The 12,895-nt window shown below is 34.6% G+C and overlaps 1 protein-coding gene across 1 annotated transcript in view; it reads right to left on the bottom strand.

Annotated features, from left to right (window-relative positions):
• DDX10 (DEAD-box helicase 10) overlaps nt 1-12,895 on the bottom strand; it is a 308,073-nt gene that overhangs the window by 87,913 nt on the left and 207,265 nt on the right. The gene's annotated exons all lie outside the window — the stretch shown is intronic.

The following is a 12,895-nucleotide window of genomic DNA, read 5'->3' as shown; positions in this document are numbered from 1 at the left end:
TAAATACAGCCTTCAAGGTTTTATACACAGCCCCAATGCCATCCAATACACATGCACAATAGTATATTTCCCATAGCTTTACTAAGTGCTAATTTTAGGAAGGGAATACTTAATGCATTAATTTTTTTTCTTATTTTAAAAAACTGAATCAAAAAAGGGAAAAAAAGAAGTCTGTTATAGAGATGGTTACTAAAAATAGACCTTAATGATCTTCAGTTCAAATAAATTCTTAATGAAAAATCTGTAAAACTGACTAATTAGCCGTCAATCCATCTAACATGTGTATGTTTTATCTTGCTAATTTAATAATGCCCTGGTATGTGTTATTCACAAGAAAACATATCAAAAAAAGTTTTCAAGAATGAATTTAAAATAAAAGACTAAACATAAATGCTAGATTTTAAATATATACCATTATAATTCACAAAACTGAAACACCACATTTTAGCACAACACAATTTTCAAGGTCATTATTTGTTAACTACTAAATTTCTTAGCACTGTAAGAGGCAAAAATATGAACATATAAATGAATATGTAAATAAGATGAGTTCTTTATCTTGCCATTACTGCCCACCACTGTGATGGAAAACTCCATTCTTGCTAATGCCACCCTGTGGCAGCATTTGCACAATGGAAGGCAAGAATTGTCTCTTCCCTTCTCAAGAAATTGTAATATTTAAATCTAATATTCACTTTTTATAAAAAAAAGAAAATTGACATTTAAAAAGGTTAAATAATTTATGCAATCAGTGCAGAGTCAGGACTGCCACCTAGTCTCCTGACTCTCAGTCAGTCCACAGCTCTTTTATAACAGCCTCTTTCTAGGCACAGGGAAATATTTTCTTGGCATTCCTACGTAGTAGGAATTGAATTAATATAGGTCTCTGGGGCATAGGGAAAATATTAATTTTTTTTTATCATAGGATCAAATGAGATAACATGTAAGGTACTTTGCAGACCTTAAAGTGCTATATGAATGATAGATATTATTGTTTTTGTTATAGGAATTCTTGTTCTAACTTCCAAATGAACTTTTGGGAAACAATCCAAAGTTCAAGTATTGCTTGTACTCTACTAATTCCTATTTTGGGGGAAAACACCTTCATTTAATTGCAACATTTTGTTTGCTTCAATATCACTGGTCTGCTTTGAGGGTAGCAAACAGCTTAAAAGTTACAGTGTATAACAACATGAAGGGTATTACAATTCTGCCATAGGTAATCTCAGAATTATATAATTCTCAGAAGCATTATAGTCAAAATTGAGAATTATATTTAAGTTACTGTTACATGGCAGGTTCTTTTCAATTTAAATTTATTTTAGGCTCGTGAATATTTTTCAAAGTACTCAATATGAATTTACTTTCTCCACTGATTTCTATTTTTTAAAAACTTAGAATTTACTCCACAACTTTCCTCCTTTTTATGTATCAGATTACTCATTCAAAAGGCACTGAGAAAGGGGTTCCTTGAAGGCCTGCCACTTAGTATATAGTCAGAGTTCTCCTGATATAAACATAACTATATCTATAAATTTATTTTTGTCACAAATTAATAGTTCATCTATTTAAAAAAAAAGACAAGTTATTGGTGACGACAGTGACACGCTGCCTTATTAATTTCTAGAAACCAAAAAAAAAAAATTCCCAAAGTTGTCCATGAAAATAAGACTTTCAATTACTTTCAAAGACCACAACTCATTTTTTTTAATCACTTTCTGGTGGTATTCAAGAGAAGCAGCTGAAAGTTATTCCAGCAAAGTTGAAGAAGTACATCAGGATCAAGGCTAGATTGCTCCAGAACTACTGACTCACCACTAAAGTTATCTTTGAAAGGAAAAGAAAATACAAGCATATATTAAAAAATAATTACACAATATTACTATCTAAAATTATCATTACCATGAACACTTTACACTTCTTTCAAATAAAGATATTTGGTGCTTTGTTCATTTTTATTACTACTATATTCTTATTCATTTTCTTACTAAAGGCACTAATTCCCATGTTTTGTGCCCACCATCTCTGAGAAAGTATGGCCTACATTCAGATCAAAGCTGCATATCCTCAAATTATATATTCAAAAACAGAATTCCCCAGAATTTTCAAATACAAAATAATTATCACATGCAATGTGATCACATGTATGCTCCCAAAAATTTGGGAGGGGGGGACCCTACTCTGTTGATTATATTTTAACCTAATATTTGATGCCTTTTTGAGTTGGCTTCATTTTGGCTCTTTTGTTTCTACCTTCTCTGCTCTGCCTAAATTTATATAAAATCTTTCTATGTTTCTTCTGAGTTCTTAATATTTGCCATTCCTAACAGTGCATTAGTGTCTTTCTATTCACATATCACAGTTCACTATTCCTCAATTTTTAAATATGTAATTTGTTTCCAGCATTTTGCTATCACAAAAAGTGTTGTTAAGAGTATTTTGGTACATATGGAAGCTTTCTGTTACTGACTTCCTTGGGATATGAACTCAGTAATGGGATGGCTGGATCAGTGGATATAAACTGGTTAATAACTACTCTTGAATAATTCTAATTGTTTTTCCAGGAAAGCTAGACCAAATCACAGCTCCACAAGTAGTAAATTAGAATGTCTATTTTCCCCGCAACTCATCAGACAATGACTTTGTTCTATTTTTAGCCTCTGTCAATGTGATGGGTGTGAAGTGATACCCCACAGTTATTTTAATTTGCACTTCTTATTATAAGTAATTTTGAAAACTTTTCATATAAATCAATTCTTTAATTCAAAGGGGGTCTTTACTCTGAGCTCTCCATTTTAAAGAGAGAAGTGGAAATAACAAAAGCAAAGCTTCCATATTCCACTCATTACTTTATGTAATAATGTTAATTAATTTTAAACTCTTTAAAGCCCTCAACTTTACACTCCACATAAATTTGTAATACTTTCATTGTTTCTTTTTTTGTCCAGCTCTTTACTACTTCCCAGTGACCTTAAAAATAGCCTCAATGTGTGTTGGAATAGTTTCCCATAATCCCCAGATATGCAAGAATCACAGAATGTTGGGGCTAAAAGAGACTTTCAAGGATCACATAGTCCAGTTTCCTCATTTTACACATGGGGAAAGTGGGGACCAGGTGGGTAAAAACTGACCTATTCAACACCACATAGTTAGCATTGTCAAGAGCGAAGACTATTTTTTCCGACTCAGGCTTCAGACTACAAAGAAGCTGCAAACTATAAAAAAAAAATTAGTGTTTTGCCCAGCAGAATGAGAGAAGAAGAGTGGGAAGAGATGTTTGGTGAACCTCATCTCAGCTTCTGGTATCATTTATTGCGATCCTATAAAAATAATTACTTAGTAGGCACGTTGAGAGAATTCCTGGATGAAGCAAAAAGTAGTCATGGGAAGCTACAAAAAAATGAAAAACTTAATTCTTGTAATGGATATTGGATGACTATATCAAGAACTCATTCCACAACAAATTCTAAGAAAAAAAGAATACACAGAACAGTGTGTGGCTTCTCAAAATAATAAATAATTAAGATGACATTTTATGTAATCAAAGAGCAAGTTGGTATAAAATGTGGCTCATTACCATAGGAAAAGAGCTCTCTGTGTTCAAGCTTGAGGTCCCCTCAACTAAACAGGAGCCAAGGGAGTCACCAGTCAAATGCTACAGAAAGGTCAAGAAGGAAAAGGACTGAAAGAAGACCATCAAATTTAGCAATTAAAAGATGGTTGGCAACTTTGGATAGAACAGATTCAATTGAATGGTAAGGGAAAAAAGCAAGACTGGCATAGATTGAGAAATGAGGGGGAGGTGAAAGACAAGGTAAGAGAAATGAGGGACGAGTAAAGTAAAAGCTAAAAATAGCTTTTCTAGGACTCTGGCTGAGGAGGAACATAGGATGATAGGCAGAGAGAATGGAAGGGTCAAGTGAAGGGGTTTTTTTCCCCCCTTAAATATGGGGAAAATCTACGTATGTTTGTAGGAAATCTTACAACCTGCAGGACTTTAGATATTAAATAAATCCTTAGACATTTCTGAACTTTAGTTTCCTCTTCCATAAACTTAGTGGATAGGATTTTATAACATTTACTTCGTCTTTCAGCTGTAAATCCTATGACGATCCCATCATTTTCCATCAGCTGTTTTGCTTAGTTTTGACTCCACAAACATCATGACCCTGTGCTAGGTACCCTCTGGTGCACTCTCTTCCCTCTTTAACTTCCTTTTGTGTGTTATCTTCCACCATTAGATTATAAGCTTCTTGAGGATAGAGACTGTCTTTCCCCAGCACATATAGTGGGCACTTTAAAAAAAAGTTTATTGACTGATGATATATAACAGAGTTTAAGTGTATTTAAACATATTTGAAATTCATAATTACTGAAGTGACAGCCTTTCAAACAATAATTAGTGATTCATCATTTGTCTATACGAATGTTTTTAGGGCTAAATGCATACAATAGTTTTCATCAATTTGAAATGAAGAATGTATCCTGAAAAAGTCAAAATGTCAAAAGAACTTTATCAGTGAAATACAGAAATACACAGAACAGAATCTAAGAAATTCATGCACATCTCTAAGTATGTCTACTGGGAACAGAGACCTCCTAACATATACAATTTCAAATAATGGGTTCCTAAAGTTTAAATACCAGCATTTTCAGATTTGGACATCAAAGGCTGAAAAATACTTTCTCACCTCAGTTACACCTCAAGGGAGTATGAATGATGAAAAGTACCGTAGCCCAGTACAGAGCATGATGGGCTTTTTTACACTGCTACCTCACTGAATATACATACTGGAATTTTACAATAAAACCAACAATCTTAATCTAAAACACAAGGAACCAGGAATTTAAAATAATCACAAAACACAAACACACTGAATACTTTATCTAATTCAAGTAAGGATATTTTCTTATAGAGTAACAATACATTTTTTGAAGCTAATGATTCATCCAAACATATTCTAAGTATATTTCAAAACAAAACACAGTGGACCCTATGCCCTGCTGAATTGTTTGCCCCTATGCCACATGGTCTTAATAAACAGTTTATGAGTTTTTTGTTTTTCCTTTCTTCTCTGATGTCAGAAAAGCAATTCTTATTTGATACTGACATGGCAGAATCAGGATTTGAACACAAGTCTACTGACCTTGGGGTCAATACTCTCTACTTTTTACTGCTACTCCTATGGTGCCTATCACAATCCCTATACAGCCTTCTAATTTGCTGCTCTGAACTAAGTATCTGTGAAAAAAATGAACAAATAGGCTCTAAGTTAGAGATTCTGAACCTCAGGTTCATGCTTTTAAAATTTTTTTTAGTAATTTCATTTCAATATACCTATTTCCTATAAGTGATCTCATGTCTTTTATTTTATGCATTTATAAATATTATTCTAAGGAGTCAATAGGATTCACTGGACAGCCTACAGGAAGCGTAACACAAAAAAGATCACTCTTTTGGTGGATCAGTGGAATAGAATAAGTACAAATTACATTATACTAAATGACCATAGTAATCTAGTATATGATAAACTCCGAGACCCAAGCTTTTGAAACAAAAACTCATTATTTGACAAAAACTGCCGGGAAAACTGGAAAAGAGTATGGCAAACTAGGTATAGACTAACATCCTCCAGTATATCCCAAGACAAGGTCAAAATGGGTACAAGATTTACACATAAAGAGTGATTAACATAAACAAATTAAGAGAGTTTATCTGTCAGATTTATGGATAATGGAAGCACTTAGGACCAAACATGATATAGTATTATGAGATGTAAAGTGTATAGTTTTGATTAAACAAAATTTAAAAAATTTTTGTACAAACAAAACAAATGCAACCAAAATTACAAGGAAAGCAAAAAGTTGGGGGGAAAATTTTGTGATACAACATGACTACTATGGAAGTGTTTTGCATGACTACACATGTATAATCTGTATTGAGTTGTTTGCCTTCTCAATGAGGGTGGGTGAGGAGGGAGGAAGGGAGAAAATTTGGAACCCAAAGTTTTAAAAACAAATGTTAAAAATTGTTGTCACATGCAACTGGGAAATAAGATATACAGGCAATGGGGTATAGAAATCTATCCTGCCCTATGGGAAAACAGAAGGGGAAGGGCATGGGGAGGGTGGGGATAGAAGGGAGGGCAGATTAGGGGAACGAGTATTCAGAATGCATGCTGTCTTGGGGTGGGGGGAGGGGCAAGAAGGGGAGAAAATGTGGAGCTCAAAATCTTGTGCAAGTGAATGTTGAAAATGAAAAATAAATAAATAATGAAACTACAAAAAAAATTTGTGACATCTCTGATGAGGCCTCATTTCTCAAATATATAGAGAACTGAGTCAAATTTATAAAAATAAGAGCCAATCTCCAATTGATAAATGGTCAAAGGATGAACAGGCAGTTTCCAAAGAAATCAAAGCTATCTATAGTCATACAAAAAAATGCTCTAAATCACTATTGATTAAAGAAATGCAAATTGAAACAATTCTGAAGTACATCTCACATCTATCAGATTTGCTAATATGACGAAAATGAAAAGTATTGGATGTTGGAGGGGGTATGGGAAAACTGAGACACTAATGCACGGCTGGTGGGGCTGTTAACTGATCCAATCATTCTGGAGAGCAATTTGGAGCTATGTCCAAAAGGCTATAAAACTGCGTATACCCTTTGATACAGTAATACCACTACTAGGTCTATATCCCAAAGACATCCGAAAAAAGGGAAAAGGACCTATTTGTACAAAAAAAATTTACAGCAGCTCTTTTTGTGGTGGCTAAGAATTGGAAATCAAAGGGATGTCCATCAGTTGGTGAATGGCTAAACAAGCTAAACAAGGAATATGATTGTAATAGAATATTATTGTACTATTAGAAAAGACAAGCACAATGATTTCAGAAATACCTGTAAAGACTTACATGAACTGATACATAGTGAAGTGAACAGAATCAGGAGAACATTGTACACAGTAACAGCAATACTGCTTGATAAAGAACTGTGAATGACTTAGCTATTCTCAACAATACACTGATCCAAGATAATCTCAAAGAACTAATGATGAAGATACTATCTGCCTCCAAAGAACTGATAGTGATTGAATATAGACTGAAGCATGCTATTTTTCATTTTCATTCTTTTTTTTCTTTTATTTGAGTCTTCTTGTACAAAATGATTAACATGGAAATGTTTTACATAATTGCCCATGTATAACCTATATCTGATTGCTTACCATCTCAAGCAGGGGTGAAGGTAAGGAGGGAGGGATAAAATTTGGAACTCAAAACTTTAAATAAAAACACTGAAAAATTGAAAAATAATTCCCACTCTCAATGATGGCTCTTCTGTGATGGAAAAAATCTGAACTTCGTCATCTTCAAACAAAAAAAGCTTAAAAAGGAAAAAGAAAAAAAAAAAAAAAAGGAAAAATCCTGAGTAAAACCTTAACCAAACTAGCTAGCATGGATACAGCACTTTAAAATTTGCAAAGCACTTTAGAAATATTATCTCATTTTATCCTTGTAAGCACCCTGTAAGATAGGAGTTAAATATTACCCCTATTAAACAGATGAGGAAACTAGGGTCACATAGTACTTGCAGCTGAATTTGAACTCAGGTCTTCCTGATTCCTGGTCCAATATTCTATCTACTGTGCCATTAACTGCCTCTAACTACAATTAAAACATAAACATCTGGAACGTGAACATCTGTATAACTAGCAGGTTTTCACAGACATATTAGATGTTTTAAAGAAAATTATAAGACATTCAGAGACCTTGTTTGCTTATTAAAAAAAAACAGGGAAAGAAGGCATAATGGGTCTTACTTATTCTAGCATTAAGGAGAGTATTATCCTAACAGCTCACGGATGGCAAGAGAATGACTCCTCCAGAGCACAATAAAATAAAGGGCTGCTTCATAGCAGTGAAGGGAAACTGGGAAGAGTTCATTCCCTTCAAATGGGAGAGCAATTTACCTTTAGAGGAACAGCTTTACTCACTTAGGGATTAGGACAATGAACAGATATTGTTTAGCTTACTTCATCTCAATTCACGCTGCTGTTTTGTTTCACAGCAAACAATATTTCTATAGCCCTAAAAGCCCAAATTGTATTAGTGTTATGCTACTGCCAAAAAGAGACAAAAATGGCCAAGGCAGTATCACACACTACAGCAAAAACAGATAAACCAAAAACTGGTGGAAACGTAACATCCAGGAAAACCAGAAACATCAGTTAACAAATTTCCGAAGCTGCTACAACTAGTTCTGCTGAGAAAGATAGCAATTTCATAAGCTCTAGAACTTAAGAGATCATCTAGTCTAGTGCTCTAGTTTTAGAAATGAGCAAACAGCAACCCACAGAAGTTAAATATCTTGACGAAAAGCAATACATGTAAATGGAGGAGACATAATTTGAACCCAAGTCTTCTGACTTAGAGGGAATATGTGTTTCTGTAAGAAAATATTATTACTACTAGGATCCTGAAATATTAGGAGTACCTTCAATTTCATATATTCTACCTTTTCATTATACTGTGTCTAAGTCCTAGAACTTGGTCTCAGGTACTTTTTGTTTAATGTGGTACTGTACTACATAAGCAGATCAAAACATTTTAGACTGAAACCAGTAAAAGTCAAAATAAGGGAGGGGAAGGGCACATGGAGATGTTAATTTTCTTCATTTTGGTTTTCTACATTTTGCTGACTACTTTAATGCATTTTTAGATTTTGATGTTAATATTCTAGAGCTAAATAAGAACCAACACAAAGTCTAACATTATATATCCTAAAGAAGTAATTTCTCACAGATTTGATAAGTTGATGTAAGCTGTATCTTAGCTTATATTCACTCGTCACATTCAGTGTTTATATCAATCTTGTTCTAAAATTTAAAAAGAAAATGTCTTCTCTTCAAAGGCATGCATAACACTATCATGTTTCTTGGCATTTCTTCAAAATCCTTTCTGTCAGTTTTAAATAGGATACACACTTATTGCCATTAAAGAAACCTAGGAAAATCTGGCAGGATAATTAATTAAAGCCATGTTAAAAAGCCTTCACCCAGCAAATAACGTTTTTTGCTGATGACTGCATTTTTTTCTCAAGAATCTATTTTCTGATATGTTAGTTATACAAAGGTAGCTAGCTCCACTGTGCAGTTCAAATATTCCTGTACTTTAAAAGAAAAAAAAAGGCATGAAACTAGATGTTTAAGTGAAGATCTAACAGGCTGAACCTAATACGATGAAACTTGATAGGGATAAATGTATCCTTACACAGGTTTAAAAAATCACCTTTACAAATACAATATGAGAGCCAGTCTCACATGAAAAAGATGGGGGGTTTAATGAGGTCAGAATGAATTCCCACTGAGATATGGGAGCCAGAAAAGCTAATATAGTATTAGCTTACATTAAGAGAGTTGTAACGTTTAGGGCTAACGATGATTGTCCACTGTACTCCAATCTGGTCAGACTATATATATGGAGTATTGTCTTCAGTTCTGGGAACTTCACTGAAGATATCAATGGTGATGAGGAGGAGGAAAAGAAAGAGGAAGAGGAAAGCTAACATTTCTATAGCACCAAAGTATTTTGTAAATACTATTGCATCTTATCCTTATCTTCACAAAACTCTGGGATGTAGGTATTATTATTATCCCTATTGTGTAAATGAGGAAACTGAGACAAACAGCAGTTAAAAGACTTGCCCAGGGTCACACAGCTGGCACATGTCTGAGGCCAGGCCTGAATTCAAGTCTTCCTGACTTTAGGTCCACAGCTCCATCTACTGTAGCACCTAGCTGCCTAAGACATCGATAAGCTGAAGAATATCAAAAGGAGGGCACCTGAGGATGATAAAATGCCTTGTGAACATATCATAGTTAAGACTGGTCAAAAGAACTGGAAAAGTGAAGAATTAGAGAGATGGAGCCATTTTCAAGTACCTGAAGGGCAGTCATTATGTAATAGAGAGATTTGGTGTTTGGCAATAGATTCTAAAATATCTCTTAACAGACTACAGTCAATAATCAGCCGTTATGTTGATTAATAAACTACATCCATACTATTTACAACTAATTTCCAACTATTTCTTCTTATTATATCTTCAGTGGCCAAAAGGGAAGAAAAAGTTACCAATCTATATCTGTAAACCTTAAGTCATATTAAGCATCCATTAACAGTCCTCTTGGAACTAAACAATGACATTTTCATTAATCTTTCTTTATTGAGTTTATTTTCCCAAAACATTTGCTTTTATTTATAATAACAAAATTTACATGGCAAATCACTTTCCTCACATACTATAAATGATTTATTATCTAGTGGCTAATCTGAGGTAAGATTCAAAGTCAGATCTCCTGACTCCAACTGCAGTACTCCTTCCATTATACACTGCTACCTCATAAACTACTCTTATGTCAACCATGGTGCCTCAGAGTTTCATCTGTCTGGAACTTCCCTATACATGCTTTATAAAAGTCTTTTCTGGTTGTGTTAAGAAACATGTACAAAATTTCTCATAATCTACCTAAGAACTCTGAGGATGCAGTTCTCTCTTTCTTACACTTATAGTATATATGTACTTGTCTGAAGTAACTGTGCAGTACAAACTCCCCCCAAATTCAGCAACACTGTTTTCTTAGAACTTAGTTCAATGGAAGAAAGAGAGGAAAGGAGAAAGAGAGAGAAGAAGGATGGGAAGAAGGAACGGGGGAAGGAAGAAGGAAGAAGGATGAGAGGGAAGATGGGAGCAAGATAGGAAGAAAGGGAGGGAGAAATAGAGGAAAGGAGAGGGGAATGTAGGAAGGGAGGGCGAAAGGGAGAGAGAGAGAGGAAGGGAGGGAGGGAGGAAGGAAGGAAGGAGAGAGTAAATCAAGGATGTGGATCCATGATTTACAGTCTTTCTATAGATCTTTTGACACAGCATAACGAATAATGGAGTACAAGGGCTAGCTATCTTCCCCCTTTACTACAGGACTAGTCCACCTTTTTCAGCCATATATAAACCGGATGACATCTTTTACACCACTTCTTGTACAAAAATTGTGACAAGTAATATTCTATATTTTATTTATGTCCACCATATGTCTCTCCATTATCCTTAGGCTAAGCCACAATTTTGATTTTTCTGGAATTCTTTCAGCAAAGTGCATGACCATAAAGATGTTGTTTGCTCTAGAATGTTGTTAGTGAAAGCCTGCTTGTTCCATTCTCTTACTTTCATTCAGAATAACCTCAATATGTATGTGAATAACCCTGATATTTTGTATAGATGAGAAACTAGGCATATGGATCAGTACTTACCGATGGTTTTCACTATCAACTTTCATGGAGAGTAACACCTATGATATTTTTTTTGAATTTTTAATATTTTCCCCTCTTTTCAGTATCTTGAAAAATAATACCTCAATACCTTATCAAGCCTCTGTTGTATGACATTTGGGAATATCCTTTAAAGGTTGAAGGGACAGAGCAAACTGGATTTGACCTAAGAACTCAAGACACCAACATCCTCAAGGTATTCAATAGCCCATCACATTTAAATGAAGGGTCAATGTGCGTGTGTGTTTGAAATTGTGTGTGTGTGTGTGTGTGTGTGTCTTTGCACACATATAGACAATACAAAATGCTATAATGCTGCCACTTAAAAGAAAGAAGACTGTTTTTACCTTGAGGCTGCATGAGAACCTACACTTTTGCAATACAACTTACAAGTGGTATCTCCAGTAAAATTCTCCAAGTTTGCTCTACAGCAGCAGGATACCAAAGACACTGTACAAAGGCCTTTATCTGCTATCACTTCCATCTGGAGAGACCGGGTGAAAAGGTGTGGACACTTAAGCACCATCTATCAGTCTTAATCTGTCATTCCTGCCTTTCCCTGGTATTCTGAGGAATGTTTGAATTATGACTGAAAAGTATCCATTCTTCCCTCTGGTAAGATAATTCCTTCAAAAAAAAAACTGCCTTAGAACAAAAGAAAAAAAAGACAAAAGCTGCACAACAGATGAGTCTGAACAAGTCAGAGAATAAGAAAACACAGCAACTGTGTGAACAGCAAAGCCATGTCACATGTAGAACGTTCCATTTCTTCCCTATACAAGCCTTTGTGTCTACTGCAAAAAAAACAGGAACTGCTCTTCACAACAGTCTTCCTTCCCTTCCATCCTCCACATGCAAGATGTCAAAAATTAAATGAGAAAGAGAAACAAAAAGCAAGAAGCATCTGGTTTGAAGAGTGAGCAGAAGAGAGACATCTTGCTCTTATGGGTTGTCACAAACACAATGAGATAAGCCTGATGGGCATTAGAGTTTTTCAGCTTACCTAGCACTACATTCAATGCCCCTAAAAACCCTGGGGAGAAGAAAAGAAAAGGCATCAAGAAAAAGTTCAAGAACAAGAGCAGCTTTGCTGAGGCTTAACTACTGTGAAATCTTTACTACAATCTTGACAAAGAAATCACATCTACAGAAATAGACAAAAATATATGAGCATAAGGACCCAAACAAAAAAGGAGATGAATGGATTTTCTTTTGTCTCTACACTATGGCTTTCACTGGACCTATTTTAATATGCAGAAATAAGAGCTTCTTTGCAAAATAAAAGATTTACTTTTTACACTGAATATGCAATGTTCATAAATATTAAACTCTTTCATTAAACTTAGACTTGCTTACTAAATTTAAATTTCTTGAACTATAGCCCTTGGGATGTAATTTTTATGCCATGATGGTACATGTCTATTTTTAAAGTATATGCAAAATCTAGCACATGATTCAGCAGTCAAGTTGCATATGCCACAGTTCTCTTTATGAGACACCTTTGAAGATGGAGTGATATTTAATGCTGAGCATAAGCAGTCTTTTCATCTTATACTGTAAAGTAATTGCT

The sequence above is a fragment of the Vombatus ursinus genome, unplaced genomic scaffold, assembly GCF_900497805.2.
Source record: "Vombatus ursinus unplaced genomic scaffold, bare-nosed wombat genome assembly UNPS02007612.1, whole genome shotgun sequence".
NCBI classification, from domain to species: domain Eukaryota; kingdom Metazoa; phylum Chordata; class Mammalia; order Diprotodontia; family Vombatidae; genus Vombatus; species Vombatus ursinus.
Note: the sequence above shows the minus strand (reverse complement) of the source record. Positions and strands in the feature narration are given on the sequence as shown.